Source organism: Cyphomyrmex costatus, unplaced genomic scaffold, assembly GCF_001594065.2.
Source record: "Cyphomyrmex costatus isolate MS0001 unplaced genomic scaffold, Ccosl1.0 scaffold36, whole genome shotgun sequence".
NCBI classification, from domain to species: domain Eukaryota; kingdom Metazoa; phylum Arthropoda; class Insecta; order Hymenoptera; family Formicidae; genus Cyphomyrmex; species Cyphomyrmex costatus.
Window position 1 is genome coordinate 848,035 of NW_017277774.1, and position 17,797 is coordinate 865,831.

General features: G+C 39.2%; 1 protein-coding gene across 1 annotated transcript in view; it reads left to right on the plus strand.

Annotated features, from left to right (window-relative positions):
* The window catches only part of LOC108776521 (neural cell adhesion molecule 1), a 34,100-nt gene that overhangs the window by 4,653 nt on the left and 11,650 nt on the right, over window positions 1-17,797 (plus strand). The gene's annotated exons all lie outside the window — the stretch shown is intronic.

Here is a 17,797-nt window from a genome sequence, read left to right on the forward strand (position 1 = left end):
CCCCCCCCCCCCCGAGCTTGAGTTTCATATCGAGCTATAAGAAGACGTGAAGAAAAGTTTATAAAACACAGGTAAACCTGTTCCCCGGGCGTTTCGAGGGCTCGAAATAAAAGGAAACTGCAATTACAGCCCGTGGCGACGACGTTGAGGGCGGCGGCAGCATAAAGAGCCTCAAGTAAGAGATTGTTCAGACAACTTCTGATTGATCCGCCATATTTCTCGAGACTTGAAGCTTAAGATAGAATGAGATATTACAGATGCATAAGATAGAATGAAATGCATGGATGTCTTTTTCTGTAATATACATAATCTATCTCTTTTATTATGTGCGTTTAATTAAATTTATATGTAGATCATATGCAACTTTGTAAAGTCGAAACTATAGTGTCACTTAATTTCTAATGTATCTATTATAATATATAATAACATGTTAAATATAATCAATATTTTTTAACATACTTCGCTATTAGCTCGTTCTTGGCCATTTATCTCAACACAGATTGAATATCGTATAATTTATCCCATCCTACTCTCTAAATCTGAATCAGTGGATAATTACTGATTCAATTCCACGTATATATGCCACTAGTAATCAATGAAACGTGGAATCACTAACCTAACCTAGCTAATCTTATTTTAGTGTATAAATTCAATGTATATGGTGATGTATGTACATAATGTATAAATATCGATATTTTGATTATATAACGCATAAACCCCTTTTGTTCAGTTGAATTTCGCTGATATGCGAAGTATGTCACTAGGTAATCAGTGATTAGCCACTGATTCAGATTTAGAGCTTGGAGTATCTTAAGCCCTGAAAAATATAGCGGACCAAACAGAAATTGTCTAAGATCCAACTGTACGAACTTTAAGCGAGGCTTAAAATTCTCACTTTCTTTAAAACTAACAGAGAGGACAGATAGAATCTAAGCGATGTATCCAAGCAGTATCCAATCTCTGACTTGAAGATCTTTACGGTGGTATGAAAGACCGCGCATTACGAGAGAATCGAGAAAGCGCAGTTATCGTCACTTGAGATGTCATTTGCGTCATTGTGAGTTAAGGGAAAAATAGGAAGAGACACAAGGAGAAACGAGGGAAAGAAAAAGAAAAACGAGAGAAAAAAATGGGCTTCAACGTCCGCCGTGAAATATATGGTAACGATCGGTGACTCAAGATAACCGGAAGCTTAGCGCGGATAATGTATCCGGGTTCACGACGACGCCTTACCCAGGTTTACCTCGGGGTGCACGACCCCGATGGCGCACACGTTCACCCTATTCGGAAGCCGCGATGCAACTGCAGTCGGAACGTGACGTCGTTGGGTCGGGGAAGGCGTATTTTTGGTACGCCGCCGTATTGTTCGCTCTCCCTTCGATTTTTCTCCTCTTTTCGCTTGGAGCACGATTTTACTGCCGATGATTTTACCGTGCAATTTTGCATAGAGACGGGTATATACGGAGTTACAGAAGTTCATTTTATCCCGATCATACGTAATAGGGAACGAGCTGGAAAGAATGCCAGTTTTATTTCGATATTGACGCGTCGTTACGAAGTCATTCATCATGCACACAAAAGGCGCTCCGCGACGTGCCCGACAAACTTCTCTTGTACATTTTCCGTGCAATTTAGAGTCAATTTTCTCTGAAAAAAAAAAAAGATGCTGAGATATATAATAGGATAGTTTGTTTTTAATTATGAACGATTTTTTGGAGACATAAATGATTAGCTATAGTGAGCTATATTTTTTAATACGATACGTGATAATAGCTCTTTGAGATTTATTCAGTAATTCATTAACTATTAATGAATCGGCGACTGAAAATAGATCACAGCAAATTATATATTCTCTTTAAATAAAATATTATTAGATTAGAATATTATTGAAGTAAAGAGTAAAATAATATTCCTGATTTGCAATTCTGAAGAGGTAATGTTATCTCAGTGCTAATTATTTAAGTTTCAAATTAATTTTTTATCGACTTTTCAATATAAAATTATAATGCAATATTATTTTCCTCCAGATAATCGTGTTTATTGTAGTGAGGAAAAGAAAGTGCTAAAGTTTGGAGTATAAAAATCTGCAACGGCCTAAATTCGCGAAAAATAACACGCCTACGTAAAATAATCCTAATATCGATATTAAGCAGAAGTTGCACAAGAGGCGTTTTTAATAAAAATTTCTGAAACTATTGGAAGTTCTTTCGCGCGTTCAACGAGTTTCGCTGCGTTGAAATTTCGCGTCGCAGCTTCATTGCAACCTCTCGTTTCCGTGCCATTGCGCTTATGTCTTCTCGCGCACCAATGTCGTAACGGTTCCTATTTGTAATGCAGGATCATATCATGTCCTCCTCGATATCACGATTTTCTCACATCCGGCTGGCATAAAGGCCAGACGACGCGACGTCATTTTCCGCCTCGCATATTACTGTTTGCATTTCGTAGCGACGTTTAACAAAAGGTGCATGCATAATATTAATCCTTTTATCGTATCCTTTTTGTCTTCTACGACATTTAATCAGCATATGATACGCAACATCGATTTGATATAAAGTCACATTTCGTGCTTGATAAATAATATTCGTTTAGAAAATCTTTCTATTTTTTTTAAATCGTCTGATAAGTAATGTCTATTCTCTCTCTCTCTCTAAAAATATATACATCTTTTTTTCGCTTTTCAATATTTTGTGAGTATTATGTATAATAATATATTCCATATTCATGATATTGAATCTTTTTCAGAATATATTCAATTAAGCTAATTATGTTACAGTTTTTATATTATATTCTGAAATAATTAAAAATAATTGATTCATATGTGCTGTGGCTAATTATTAATATTACAAAGCATCGTAGTAATAACATGGTATATTTTTGTGAAGATATGTATCATATACCATTTCACGCGGAAAATTTTGACGTTAGTAATCGGAAAACATGCAATTCTCGTGCAATTACTAGCGGACATGTGTAGAAATAATCGACGATTATACTACCGCACTGCTGACGGTCGTCGTTGTCGCGATATTTAATTCCACAATCGCAGGGCTATAAAAGCCGCGTTACAGCGCCTATCGCCGTCAGCGTTATTAATTTCCAAACTGCACGGGGGTTACGCCCGGAAGGCGGTCCGTGGGTGCTCGCTCACAGGGTGGTTGAAGGGGGATACTTCGTAAATCACTCGACGGGATTTATTATCGAGGATGTTCGCGTAAATGGCGGCACCATGGTGCGGCTTCGACCGCAACGCCGGAAAAGAAAGGAAAAGCCAACGGCGGACGCGACGATGGAAAGCGAGCGAGAGAACGAGCTCCGTGGCCGGGGACTCGGCCGTAAGAGAAGGATATCCGGCCTTGAAAAGCGAGAGGTAAAAACCGAGAGGGAGGGAAAAGTGAACAGAAAAAAAGTTGAAAAAAAAGAAACAAGAAAAACGTAGGAAGAAGAATAAAAATGGGAAGTGAGAAGAGCACGAGAAACATCGCGGGAACTATTTCCACAATGGTGCGGTGTACAACGTTCGGTCGAGCACGCCGGCGCGAAATAAGTCGGCACGGCTAGGCGATATGTGTAGCACGAGAAAAACAGGAAACCGCGGTATTTCAAAGTCCTGGCTAACGAACGACCCCATAGCCCGGCTAGCTGGCTGGCTGGCTGATCGGTCAAACTTTCTGTTAGTACGCGGATGGAGAACCTTCCGGCGAAAATTTTCCGCGAGCTGCAGCGAGTTGTGACTAAATACGCTATTTCACCATGGCTTTTTCCTGACGATAGGACTCTCAGTAAAAAAAAATGAATAAATAAAATAAATGTAAAGAATTCAATTTTTACAAATAAAATGCTCTTTTTCTACATGGAAAGAATAATTTTGTTAAAATATATGTATAAAAGTTTGGATGGTACGATAAAATTTTTGTGCGAAATTTGAAAATATTTAAGTTGGATTATTAAATTACCTTGCTGGATTGTTTTTGGTCCATCAACACAATTTTTACGTATTTTTGCAATTTTACTCAAAGTATATGGTATTGTAATGCAGCAAAACGGTTTTGATGATTTGTTGAAACTGTTCTATATCATTACACAAGACTACTACGTAAATATTAAATTCAATTTAATTTATTGTGCAATGTGTACAAAATTGTGGTTTCAGAAAGCTAAAACAAATATATAAAATAAAATATAATATTATACATGTGCACAAAATGATGAGGCATCAGCAAACCTGCTGCTCTAACGCCTACCAGAAAGAGAGTAACAAGAAGTATTAAAAATACAAATGATACAAAAAATACAAATAATAATGAATAAAAAAGAAACGCAAAACTGATATATTATATATACTATATATTAATATAGAGTATATTAATTTCTTAGTCTTTTAAGTGAATTTACCAACGGTAAAAAAGAAACAGATTTTCGATATATAAACAATAATTTTGCAATGCAAAATATAAGAGATTAATAAAAATAATAAAGAGAGACATATATAAAAAAAACCTTATACAGTTTTAAAACATCAAAATGTTTTCACGAATCGCTTATTTGCCATAACATAAACAAAAATATAAACAAATATATATTTTTGTAGTTATTGAATTAATAAGATTATATATATATAATGAATAAATATTTATGATGTTCATCGAGGAGCTACGTGATGGTACATTAGTATATCTTCTCGAGAATATTTTATTTTAGCCAGGATAAAAAAGCAGACGAGTGCATTTTAGACACATAAAAATATCGTTTCTATTTATAGAGAGTTGCATCAGTTCTCATTTTGAGTCCCAAGAACGAAAATATTGACCGTTCGATAAGATTCTGTTATTATTAGCGCGAAATTTTTGGATGCGTCGATCATCGGTGCCTCTTCTGGGAATTTCAACGAATAATAATATACACATTTTGTTGTACACATTTCACAGATCGCGAAACACGAGAGACACAGATATCGCACGGATACCACATGCGTTGACTAGCTCTCCTCTCATCACGCGATGTTTCCGCTTCGACTATTGATTATCCAGCGGATCACACGCCGTATTTATTTGCCTGTCTATAATATGCTCACGGTGAACGAAGCGCGCGGAGATTTGCATGCACAATAAGCGATCTGTCGCGCGTAATACAAGCCCTCGTTGTTCCGGAGGGGTTCGATAACAAGCGCGAGCGCGCGAGGATCCCAAAGGGAACGGCCAAATAATAATCGTTTTATTTATTTGTACAATCCCAATACTCGTGCGCGAGAGTCCACCTTCTTCGGGATCGAAACGACGATTTTCGACGATTATTGATATTAAATATTACACGCGACGTAGATATTACTCTACGTTAATCGTCGAAAATAATCGTCCGGGAGAGATGCGTCCCACGCCATATCTGCATAAAACGCCTCTACTATCCGCGGCGTTTTCAATTATTTATGCTACGTTATGCACGTACCGAGTATGTATTCTATAGCTAATTAGAATAATGCGGAGAACGATGGCGACGTTACAATGCCGCAGCACGACCGATGAAATTTATTCAATACTAACAGCGCTAATTTTACATAGGAATCTTGATGAATTATTAAAGACTCGCCTACCCTCCCGCGAGAAGCATGTCCGGGTTACGTACATTTCATGGCTTTTCTATTTGGCTGTTCGCCAAGTAACGAAGGCTTTTCGATTAAATGAATCGATCCTTGTAAATGTCTAGTCATATTACGCTCTTATCATGGCGCCTACCATGGGAGCTTCGAATTCTTCCCTTAATACTGCAATCATAATTTCGGTCTGACTTGTGTTTAGAAATACGGATGTAATTTAGAGGATATCCGCATGTATACAAAGCAAATAAAAATATGTTACGATGCTGGCTTTTATCAAAGGCTAAATCCTACTGCGAGGACGATTTCTCTCTTGCTGTAGGTATATACATACATATATGTATGGATATATATACGCGAGAAATTAATAAGGGAGAACTGTTTAACAAAAAAAGATATGTACCCCGCGAGATTCGCGGAGGATAGAAACGATGGAAACATGCGATATGGGCGTGGCGCAGCCCCACTGAGCGTCCCCGACAAAAAGCGTGGCAATAGCGGCGAAAGACAGAACGTAAGAAACCCCCGACCTATGAACCTGCCTCGTGCACGTGATGTCATTATTGCTTTGCATTTGCCGCCCCTCCGGTCCCGCTACGGCTCGTCTCGTCTCGCGCGCGCGTAAGTAAGGCGATATCGTACGCGCGAATTCGTCGGGAGCAGCTGCACAGAACCCCCGTCCTTACGCGAGCATTCGCGGCAAATTACATTTCCGCGACTCCACCCCTCGTCGACCGAAGAGCTGTTACTTACTTACAAAGCGCGCTAAGTCGTAATTCCCGTAAAACTCCCCCTCCCTCTCTCCCTCTCTCTCACAACCCCTTTCCTTCCTTTCTCAACCCGAAAGTTCTTTAAACGATCTTGCGCGGGGAGAGGGAGAACCTCTTTGATCATAATCTCTCGGCCGGAGTTATTTGGGAGCTCCTGAATTCCAACGCGCGCGGCCGCTCGAGCGATAAAGTCGCTTTGCCGAAGAGAAATCTTTTTTTCTCGAGTGATAGCGCGGGAAAGGAAGAGACATAGATAGATATTCGTGTCTAAGGGCAACTGTATCATTACCTGACAGATTATCTTTTTCGATTGCCGAAGAAGAAGCATGCTCTGAAATGTCTTTAGTTGATTTTCCTAAATTATAGCTGTATCGATGTTTCTTTTCACTGTGCGGTCTCAATAGCAGATAATCATTGATTGCCCCGGACGTATACACGCCCACCCAGTTACGCTTGTTGCGGTTTTATTTGAATAAAACCGCTGAAGATTGCCCTGATTGCCTATTAAGATGCATTCGTTATGTAGACGTTACATATTAGCGCTATTTGTGTCATTCTGTCTTTGTTTTACGTCTAATAAATGAAGAATAACACAAATAGCGCTAATAGCGTCTCTTTGAATGTATCCCTAAAGCCAGATCTATACAGAACTCTGATTACAAGTCGCCAGATTAAACGCAGCGTGACCTGTGTGACGTATTTCCAGCTGCAGGACGCGGACACGAAAGTTCATCCAACTTCAATGCGTCCTGCGTTCTGCGCCTTGCATCCTATTAAGCCAGATCTGTACATAGCACGCAGAACGAAAATCGTAGATCGCAGGATTAGAACCTATATAACTTAACGTATTTCAGGTCGTATATAGGCTCCTGGATGCACTAAAGTTGAATCAACTTTTTTCATGTACATTCGGTTTTAGAAGTGCGTTCAGGCAGACGTTATTAACGCTTTGTGTCATTCAGCCTTCATTAGACAACTCTCTAAATCTTTTGGAGTGAAATATCATTGCGAAAGAAATTGAGTCAGTCATGAAAAAGAGTGAAAATATATGTATATTTTCATTCCTGAACAGAAGTGACAAAATTTCATTCTCTTAGAATAAGATTTCACTCTTTTAGAGTGAAAATCACTCTAAGGAATAAAGCCTTATTCTAAAGAAAAAGGAATGAGATTTCATACTTTTTTTTTTTGGAGAGAGATCTTATTCCAAAAAAGAGTGAGAATCTGTCCCTTTTGTTCAAGAGTAAAAAGTTTTTACTCTTTTTTTCAAGATTGGCTCAATTTTCACTCCAAAAGAGAGAATGGAAATGATACAAACAGCGCTAATAGTATTTCCCCAAACGCACCTTAATAGGCAATCAGAGCGCGCTTTACAGAGATACGACTCCGATGGCAATTCCCGTTACGTCGCGGATTAGAGTAATTTCATTTGAATCACATATAATCTATAGATTACAGATTGCGTCCGCGTTTTCTCAGCCTGTGGCGAATGTCGCAGCGCGACTAATGGGTTTCTCACGAGCGCAGTATCGCCGTATGTAGATCGCACGCAGATTACATGATTACAATGAAAAATATGTCATGAAGGAGCGTTACAACTCGAATCCCCAACCTCGATAAGTCTCCGTCGAGCTAATGTGACCGACCTCCTTCTGGTCACCGTTGTGCGAAATTGCAAACGAAAAACTGCGACTTTTCATCCGGCGTTTTATTTACGGTAACACATGATCTCGATTGTCTTCTTATTAATCCTCGTATCTCATTCTTCATCTGCAGCCTTTCCGTAATCCGCTCTTCTCCGTGAAACGCCAAGAGTGACTCGGAAAAGCTGCTTTTGGTTCGTCGTCGAAAGGATCCCGTCGGAGCTTCTTTACTTTGTTCCCCGTCTATCTCGCTTTTCCTTTTCACATGTTTCTCGCTCCCTTCCGTGTCCTGAGGGCTCAACGCAAAGAAGAGAGTTCCGGAACTCAATGCGAGACTGATTGGCTCGTGCGATTATCTGTGGTCCTCCGATTGTCTTGGAAACGTTGCCTAGAAAGAAGTCCGGCCAGAGTAACCAAGTCCCAAAGGTAAAAGAGGAGGAAGGGGTGTATACAGAGATATAGAGAGAGAGACATAGAAAATAGAGAGGAAAGGAATAAAACGGAGAGAAAAAGGGAAGAAAGGAAAGTGATGGTGCGATTCCGCAAACGCGTGACCGCGGAGACGACAAGAATCCGGAAGAAGCGAAGGGCCAGAGTCTCGCTTTTCTCGTTTTATCCCGCGGATCTGGATTCATTCGGCCAGACAGCCAGCCAACCAGTCCGGCCATCCTCTAATGCTCGGATCTTTATACGCTTCTTAGCTACCAGCGCGGTTTCTAGACGAAAGAAACACCGTCGTCGGTGCATCGATCGAAGCACGAAAGTAGCACGGTTCTATTCGGTTGGCCCGAATCGCTAAAGGTCCTCGAAACAATCGTAGATACGTCGACCCCGTTTCTTCGCGGCAGACTATTTTGTTCGCGACAGGAAAAGAGGAGTTCGTTCTGTTTTTATCTAATTCTCTCTTCATTACGTAACAAAGTGACGTCTGAATCTTATTAGGCTTGCCTTTGACCTCGGCGACAGACACGACTTATATCCGTACAAGATCTTTCGTAAAATAGGTTAATTTCGAAATAAGATGATCGTACAAGTAGAGTTATATTCTCCAGCGAGATACTACTTTACCGGTCCTCTTCATGGCCGGCTTCATCAGCATCAATTAACTTTAATCCTCGTTTAATTACGAGGGACGGTTAAACTGCGATTAAAATTAACCGACGTCGTCAAAACCGGTGATTAGTTCCTAAAAGCGAAATGAGGCGAGACGAGATATTCATTTTTCTCCTCGCGCGATAATGCACCGCGCGAATTTTCTATAACGCCGCAGTTAGTGACACTCCCTTGCGACGACACTTTATTCACCTGACGATACGCCTGACGCTCAGCTGGGATTTCTTTTCTGCCGCTTTGCCTCAGCGAGGAAATATCTACAGGTATATGTTCGATGAAACCTGAATGCCTGGTAGGTGGAAAGGTTACTGCCTATCTGATGGCGAGTAAATACGACTTGGCGCGCAGAGACGCGACCGGTTTCATCGCACCTGCTCCAGGGAGTTATTTCCCCTTTACCTCCCTTACTTCTTGCTGCTTCTCATATATTCGCTATCCCGCATAACAATCCATTCCCCTTGCCTCTCAGTGGTCTCTCTCTCTCTCTCTTTCTCGGCGCAGTTCTCTCTATCTTTGGTCTTCGCTTGCATCTTGCATTTCCACATGTATCCTGTCCTTTCAATTTATTCTTGCTGTCGTTTCTTTTACCGTCCTAGTATCATTCGTTTTCTAGAGCCCTCCATTATATGCGCATACTGGTGCATTGCTGTGTGCGTACGCACATCGTTAGAAATAAAGATACACGTATGTGAGGACACATTGGTTATTTTCTATCGGCGTTATTACAATATTATTACGGGAAGATTGTTCTTATCGCACATCTTAATTTTGCAAACTCAGATATATTTTATATTCAATATTTGCATTTATATTTAATGTTATATACGAAGTTGCCGTTCACATTTGGACTTGTGCACGCAAACCAAAAATAGCTTATATTTTTTTACATGTTTTTATTTATTACATTTATTAAAAATGGCACTTTTGAATAAAACATAGATGTAAAAATATGGACTGCGCATTTCTGTAAAGTTGTCATTATCGATTTAGAAAGAGTAAGATAGAGTGAGACTTGATTTATCTTTCTCTTTCTTGCATTTTATTTTTCTTATGTTTTCCTGTTCTTTCTTTTATTGTACTTATAATGTCATTTGATTTACAGTTTTTTATGTACCTATGTATATAATATTTGTATATCTAGTTTTGGAGCATTAGAGGATTTAATTCTGGAGCGCGTAATAAATAGCGATCTTCCTCTCTCTTTCTAAGTATCGAGTTGAAGAGAAATGTTGATATACGAGTCAATTCTTTTTACACGGAAAAAAACAATTTTGCTAAAATATCTAAAAATTTAGTTCGATAATAATTAAGTAAGATGCTGAAACTAGTTACTGGTATATTACAAATTTTTGCAGTATTGTTATCAACGTTTCAACGTTCTACTTAATTATTTTGATGGTCTCACAAAATTACTTTCACATCTATGTCTAGCTAAATTTTCAAATATAATACTTCAGCAATACTTCTTTTTTTTCCGTATAACGCAACACAAATACTATGAAGATCAGGAAATGAGTTGTCTATATTTATTACGCTTATGGAGTAAAATGCAGTTTTCGATAAAACTGATGAAGCGCAGCCAAATGTGTATAGTATAAAACATACGGTACCTTACTCTAACAATTTCATCAACCAGTAGCCATCACATTAGACAAACATAGTCTCAGTGTATGCAGTGTATACAATGCTGTGTATAATGTCGAATGTAGAGGTAGCGTATGGCTGGAATTGACAATTCGGGTCCGTTAGATCGTGCCAGGCTTCTGCCTCCGACACGGCGGATTATTTCTAACGAAGGCAACGTCGCCACTATTTCGCGGCACGTAATTTCAGGGATTACTCCGGCGTGCCGAATTTTCGGAAGCGAGCGAAACGTAATTGCCTCCGTGGTGGAAGCGTCACGTTACGATGCATATGCACGTGTCGAATTATACGCCGGTGTTGCGCAGTAATTTGATTTGTAAAAACGCCCCTAAATGTATCGCATATGGCTATGTTTTGTAAGATACGCGAACGTAATGCCGCCACGTTTATAGAGAGTAATTTATCGCGTATTTCCTCCTTCCGTATATCTGACTCAACAATTATCGTTCCATTCTCTTTAGATGTATATCGATATAATAAATGCTCCTCGTTGTGTCTTACTGATATTTATCTTTTTCGTTTTACACGTCGTACAAAAGCAATACACATATACTTCAATTGTAGTGACTCAGAACATATTCGGACACTATTTTACAGGAGAGCCTCTGAGTATGTTTGTCGTTTAGCTGTCACATTAGGCTGACACGTGTGTGCGTCCTTACAACATTTTCCTTTTAGTGCCTGTTGGGAATATGGAAAGTGGCGACACTACGATTTCAAACTGTGAGTGCCGATTCCAGAAAAAGATCTTATCAAAATTAATTTTCTAATTTCCATAATGGAAATTCAGTAAGATATTTTTTGCAATATCTTTCAACGTGAAAGCTAAAGTAAAGTTTGCTTCAAGTACACGGAAAGAACGATTTTGCTGAAGTATTTAAAAATTTAACTAGATACACAGATTTGAAAATAATTTTGTTGGACCGTCTAAATAATTACGTAGCAATCTCAAGCATGATGAGCAACATTGCTAGATGCAATATTTTAACATTCTATCGGTCAATTTGATCGTTCTACATTTTGGTGACCTAACAAAATTATTTTCAGATTTGTATCTAGCTAAATTTTTAAATATTGTTCGGCAAAATTACCCTTTCCATGTAAATAATTTTCATAGAGAGCTGCGCCGTAAAGTTTCGTTCAAATTATATTACGCGACGGAATTTAATATTTGATTAGTATTAATCGGTTCAATTATTTACGAGTGAAACAGTGCGTCAGCATAAGGCAAGTAGAATATTAACGTGCAATGTTACAATGAGATTAGGAACTCCTTCTTATTTCTACCTAGGTGAACGTATTCTTCAGAGAGTCATAAAACGCGCAGTATTTCTGCTAGAAAGCAGCATGAATCTCTATAACGCGATGTTTCCGGTTACTTCAGCGAAAGAATTGCGGTGCTCACAATGCGATGCATCGCTAGTCGTATATTAGGATGTAAAACGACATATATGTCTTTCGGACTAAAGTTGAAGATGTGATGCATACTGCTGTTGCAGTGCTCGTATATAGTTGAATATGACATAAAGGAAAAAAAAAAACTTGCTCACTTGATTCGTCATAAAATTCGATACTGTCACAACGGAACGAATTTAATGCTTCAAACATCGAGGCCGTAAAAAGAAAAATGACACATGTACGTTACATAACGTTATATTTCTTCTGATTTTACAGACATGCAGATTTCCAAGTGCATATTAATAACACCGAAATCGTATTGGGTACACAAGTTAATTTCGTTGTTCGACTCGCGGAAAGTTTGAAAAAACACACAACACAAGATACAAATTTCCAAATTCCCGTTTAATTTTTAGAGATGCATGGAAAGGAGCAGTATGTATAATCAAAGTACAGCATTCCGGAGCTGCTTGCGTTCGGATTTTGCGTTCACCGTGCGCAATCTGATTTTATATTGGTCGACAAACGTGGCGCGGACTCGTATCGGAACTTTATTGAAGTGTTATGCGCAGTCACAAAACGCCAGGAATTCTGATAGCGGCGAATTACGCAACGCGTGCCCCAGTTTCAAGAATTTTTCGATCCTGGCAAACATAGTTGGAGCCATTGAAATGCAACGGTAAAATGGATCTCTCTCTCTCTCTCTCTCTCTCTCTCTCTCTTTCTCTAGTGAAATCTGATCGATTCAATCGCTTTGCCGCCCGGCATTTACTTGTCATCTTGATGTTCGATAACGTGGCAATTATATAGCAAATTCTGTCGCTCGTACACTTACCGCATTTGTTGCCCTTCCCCGCTACCATTGTTGTTATGACAAACGCACGATAAACATCGGGGCTACAGTGTGGCGAAGGGTACGCAAACCACCTTTGGTTTCCGCGTCCATATCGCGGGACCTGTTAAATAATTTACCACGAATTGTCCCGCAGTACCCGATATGCCTATATTCGTCCTATTTTCGCGTCCTTTCTCTATCGCTTCATCTACTTCCGTCTAATTCTCTCCCACCGCGTATCTCCGGCGGGCTCACAACCACCCTGTGTTCTCCCTGCATGCGCCTGTGTACATCCGCCCCGTGTGCCATCCTCACCCTCGGTTCCTCGGTTTGCCTTCTTCGTCATACCCGGCACGTGTTTGTTCAGTCGGTGGTTTCGAGGGAAAGGGGTGGTATGACGCCGTTTTCCCGGATGCGGCGGTAAAGGAGCCGGCACCACGTTTGCACACCGCCCAATGTTTACACGCGCGGCTCCGGACGAGTTACCGACGTTACGAAGTTAAATAGGCTGATGATAATAATCATCGTGGACAAGCGAAATTTATGGCTTCTTAATGAGTTTGAACATTGTTCATTAATGGCTCTCGTCATTTACAGATACGCTCGAACAAAGTTGTGAAAAATTTTACATAATAGAAATTATCTATATTTTCTTAGAGAGAAGCGAGGATCGCACAAGACTCTCTTAAAAAACATTAAATGAACAAAATATTAAATTTTTAAAAGATAATTATTTACTTTTCTTAAAAAAAGAAACGGATAAATCTCAAAATATTATATTATAGCAAAATCATTTTTGAAAAATTAAGTAAAAAAGAGTTATTTGTAAATTTTTATTTTAATTAACAATTTCTGAAATATTAGGATTAAATAGTCACCTGAGATTATTAGTAAGAGCTTATCAGTGTTCTAATATTATCGCGCGCAACTCATGAACAGGTGGGTTATCTAAATATACAGTCTATAATTGGTTAAATTTAAATCCATGTTAAAAATTATTACTTAAAATAAAAGTTTACAAATAACCTTTTTACTTTTTAAAATTTTTCAAGAATTTTCTTGATATGGTATTTTGAATTACCAATTTTTAGGACAATCCTGTCTCACCGTATTGCTAATATTATCATCAATATAAAGTGGATTTAAAACAAGGATTCTAAATCCAAAATCTCGATAATATGACATAGGCATTACGAGTTATAAATTCTCCCATTAATTAATATTTTAATACTGATACGATGAGAATTATATAGACACCTCATAATGTTTTAAATTTACACTGAAATTTTTTATAGTGTACTATTTGTATGCAGAAACTGGGTCAACGATTTGGTGCTCAGGATAAAAAAAGGTAACCGACGATTTCCTATTGAGAAATGGAATATTCGTTCAATGTCCTGTTTTCATCTTTTCTCCCTTTCGCGGCGACTGGAGGAAAGTACGTAAAGAGCATTTTGTCAAAGTTTTCCCAGTGCATTCTTTACCTTGGCAAGAAAGTTGCACCTCGTATTTGTACGATGGGGCGGTGCTCGTGCGCGAAAGTAACGACCATTCGTTCTTTATGGATTTGAGAGAATACGTAATGGCGCGATTGTTCATTTGAAAATTAATAGATTTAGCTTGATAATTCTTATTGGTATTCAAAACACAGGTTCGACTTCAAAAACGATGAAAATCATTTAAGAAATATGTATTGTAGAGACTGGAAATTTCATTTCATTCCATTCTCCTAATATTTAACGCGATATACAATATAAAAATATGCGAAATACTACAATTTCCGCAACTCGAACGCCAGTACGTCCTTCAATCGCTATCTGTTTTCTTTTTATTGCTTCCCGAATGTGCTGGTTTCTACTTTCCGTATGTTTGACTGGAACTCGTCGGTTTGCCAACGATGCCTGAGTCTACAGAAAACAAGTCGCATCCACGTTTGCGCATCCACGATATTTACAGCGGTGCTTTGATCAAATTACAAGGCTCGCACTTTCAAACTTGCGAATGGCTGCAGCGCAAATTGAATTTTTGCGTATTAGAAAATAGTCGATGAAAACATCAATATCATGATGCATTCGAGCTCATAAACAGAAAGAAATACTATATGTTCGCGAAAAATGGCAAAATATTACTGCTACTGAAATTACATCTCGTTGCACTTCAACCGTTGCGTCAATAAAAACATGGAAAAACGATTTTACTGAAGTTTCTAAACATTTATTTAGATACAGATCTCAAAATAATTTTGTTAAGCAATCAAAAAATAATTATATAAAGTAAATGCACACACCGGTTAATGGACAGTTAAAATTAATACGACCCAATTATTGGACGAGATAAAAATTTTACATATTAAATTTTTAATAATATGTACGATTCTAAATAAATTCGTTATTCGTAACAATTTAATAAGACGAATTTTATAATGGTATATAATTAAAAGTTTAATATTTAAAATTTTTACCATTTCCTCCGATAATTGAGCTATGTCCACTGACTGATATGTTTACTGTAGCTCAAGCTGATTGCTAAAATGTTAAAACTTTTTGCAGCATACGTTCATTATTGCGTTCTCTTGTCATAATTATTAAAACACAATGATTAATGTACACCGGGACGTGAACGATCACGCGAATCTGATTGCTATAAATTTATATTAGTATTCACAGAGCGACGTCAATAAATTCGATCCATCCACCAATCAATACGTCACCAATCAGTACATTACTTCGCATCCACTCTTCGCATCGTATATATAGCATGTTTAAATCTGTATTCGCGGTTCCATGTATACATGGGCGCGGGTAATGCGATGTATTACCGATCCACGACGGCGTTCGTGTTTGCTTTGAATAATTACTCCGGGATCGTCGTGTCGGCGGATACGTATGCGTCCCGCGTTACCCGAGAAACGGATATTCGCCACGCTCTCAAGTAAACGCGATACACGTGGCGCGTGCGAGATCGCAACCGCACACGCATATACACGTATCGTGGACAGGCGCGCCGTACGTGCACTCGTATATACGCATACAGAATACGTAAGCGTCTGCGTACGCCGAGTCTGTCGATGGTTCATTGTCTAAGTCATCAATTTACGAGGTTCATGGGAGGATTTAACGAGGTAATAGGACTCGCCGGTGCTATTAACATTTTAATTGCAGCATTAACGACTTCCCTTCCCACCTTTCGAAACGTTTAATCGGCGTGTTCGCAACCGATTATTTTCGTAATGTTTGGTCATTAACGTCGTGGATTCGATGCGATTTCTAAATATTGAACTTTGTGTGTCGCGTTCGCTCTTTAAATAATTTTTATAAAATCCACTCGGCGCAGTCGTTTGTTTGATCGAAAATTACAACATTTCACGCGATATTTTATATATATATGTATATATATATATATAGTATATCTTGGTTTGCTCTTTGCAAACGTTTACGTAATGCATCCTATTCTCGATAACGCAATCGCTATCGCGCAATTTTCACCCGGAGCATAACTTCAGTTTGCACGGATATGCAAACGCGTCAACGTGTGAATATTCAGAGCCACGTATCAGTGGAGCGCAAAGGTGCGAAAGCGCGGCCACGTGCCCATTGCCGTTTGTTAACGAGTTACTTCGTGCGTACGGCCATTCATCACCTGGCATTAATTACATCGTATCATTAACACCGCCATCGTCCGTGATGAATCTCAGAGCTCACGTCAACGCAGAATTTGAATGCGCGCGAGATCCGGGTCGTAATTATATGCGACAGTCATCGATGGCCCTCCCTTTATCTTTCTTTCTCTTTCTTGCTCTCCCTTTTCATATTAAAATAGGGACGCCAACGTCTTCTGAACGTTACAGTTCATTTCATTAGCATGAAAAGCAACCTGATAAAGGAGATATTGTGTATTTAAAGATCTTATTAAAAAGTAACTGAAATGATTTCAGCAAAAATATCTGCACTCGATAAGAATCCCGTATCGATCAAGAAGTAATCTGTTTAACAATTATTAAGTACATCCAACGCGTAATTGAATTAAATAATTATCGACTCGCGAGCCATGTAGAACAGGATTCTTTTTTAAAACCGTCTCCTCTGCAATCGTTAAATCAAGATTTAAAATTCTTAAAAAACTATAGATTATGCAGCTATCTCGAGCAGCGTTTTTCTTTTCGCGCCATGCTCGGCATTGAGTCTCGCAGTGGAAAAGCCGATACACGTCAGCCGTGTTCGCGCTCAATTAATCTCTGGTGGCTGTTGCGGCGGCAGCGACGGATGCTCGTTTCGAAGGTAACTCTCTTGATACCCGTTACATCTAAGATCAACGAAGGAAAAGATAATGAGACCGCTATGGTCGGCTGGTCGGGCGTTAGACACCAGAACGATGGATGAGACTGCTATGAAAGCCAATAAAATCGCGCCCGACGCTCGGCGCCGTTATAAATCGGCAAGTAGACCGATTAATTGGGTTCACCCGATCGTGCAGCCCCGTTCGATGAACGCGCGCCCCGCGTTTGTTTCTATGCACGACCACACGCGCGCGTGCATGTTTTCTGTCTCTGGTTCGTCCCGAGTTTGGTCGACCCGGGAACGTTCGACCAATTTGCAGTAATTCGATCGGCGCCGACGGTGACTGACTAAAACTCCAAATTTGCGGTCTCAGTGAGAAAACGTACGATAGCAGACAGCGTTGTTACCGGATACGGGACCCGTTAGCGTAGCCGTAGAAACGCAATGTGAATACCCGTGTTTCTCGTTGAAGAATTGTTGTGTCGTGGTACGGTGTGGTGTTTGCAATACTAATACACTCTGTT